At 38.9% G+C, this 1,556-nt stretch overlaps 1 protein-coding gene across 4 annotated transcripts in view; it reads left to right on the top strand.

The window, feature by feature from the left end:
• The window catches only part of LOC107680668 (rho-related BTB domain-containing protein 2-like), a 48,708-nt gene that overhangs the window by 16,772 nt on the left and 30,380 nt on the right, over positions 1-1,556 (top strand). The window lies entirely within an intron of this gene.

The raw sequence follows: 1,556 nt of genomic DNA, 5'->3' as shown, positions 1-1,556 counted from the left end.
GCTTCTCTCCTGTAATAACACAACCATCTTCGAAAAAAGTGCAGTGTGTTTAAAATAATGTGTATAAACTAGGGCTGTCAATCGGTTAAAATATTTAATCACGATTAATCGCATGATTGCCATGAGTTAACTTGTGATTAATCACAACTTAATGTTTATTATTATGTTTATTATTAGTGAAACCAAAGTCAACATAGAGCATGAAGACTAGACATGTTTCATAGGTCATAGATGTTTTTCAAAGAACTTATTCATGTCTACTAGACACTTGAAAAAAGAACATAGAAATACCAGGTTCCTATTACTTCTCTTTATTTGCACTGAGCAATTTACTTACACAAGCCTGTTTACATTTTCGCATGACAAGGACAGCTCACTTCTTCTGAACATGCTATTATGCTACAGTACATTTATTATTTATTATTACATTTGTTTGCCTCTCTAATTTGATGCAGCCAAATTCTCAATAAAACTGTTTTCATTGTTATATTTTACTGTTGTCAGACAACGGAATGAATATGAAATAGTGACTGAAACGCGACCCATTAAGACTACATAACCATAACAAGCTCTCCCTTCCAAGATGTTCATCTGCACAAAATTTATAATCGAGCCGTCGTCTGATGTAGAGGTCGACCGATTGATCGGCTGGCTGATTAATCGGACGATTTTTGGCATTTTTTAATGAATTGCCATCGACCGATTGTGCTGCAAATTAGGCCGATTTATACGCAGGCGCATCTGCGGGCAGCTAAGCGTTGTTGCGGAACTCTCTCTGAGGCTGCGTGAGATGGAGCAGCTCACACTCTGCAGCCGAGGCTTGTTCATACACAGCTTCAGCTAATGGCAGGGCAAAACAGACCGTTTCGAAAGCGGAATTACGTTTTACCGTACTAGAATTGATGCCGGAAAGTTATCATATTCATAAGTGCAACAAGTCATTTGCATGTGAAAGTAGAAACACGTTCAATTCAGACGAAACTTCTGGGCTGATTACAACATCCACGTTAACTTTCCTCATGAAATGTGTGTGTGTGGGTCCGACAATAGCCTCCACGATGTCATCGCTCGTGGCCAGCGCACTCTTAAGCAGTTATGAGCAGCAGGCTGTGTAATATGTGTGAAATCTTTTATTTTTGTTATCACTTGGCCATTTGACTTATAGCAGTGTCCAGTGTTTCCTATACATTGAGTTATTTGTGGCGGCTCATCACAATATCAAAACTGACCACCACAAATAGATTTTTCAAAAGGCTTATACTTCGTTGAATAAAATGAGCGCTTCACGTTTCAAAATTAAAATACAGCGCGGTTGTTTTTATATGAATGTATCTTTGAAAAGAACCGACTGTCTTCAGAAAAGCTTCAATGTCATTTTCATTTCGTCTTTCCTGTAATGCCTGATAAAGTAGCGTTTTGTGAGCGCAGCGCTGATTTGATTACAGCCGTTACTGAGGAAACCGCTATATCTCCCACTCCAGCAGCACCTCTTGCTGGCAGAGAATTAATTTTCAGTCTGTGGGAAACTGGTGTCTGTCAGCAAACATAAACAAAAA

The sequence above is a fragment of the Sinocyclocheilus anshuiensis genome, unplaced genomic scaffold, assembly GCF_001515605.1.
Source record: "Sinocyclocheilus anshuiensis isolate Anshui unplaced genomic scaffold, SAMN03320099.WGS_v1.1 scaffold697, whole genome shotgun sequence".
NCBI lineage: Eukaryota > Metazoa > Chordata > Actinopteri > Cypriniformes > Cyprinidae > Sinocyclocheilus > Sinocyclocheilus anshuiensis.
This window is presented reverse-complemented; position numbering and strand designations above follow the sequence as displayed.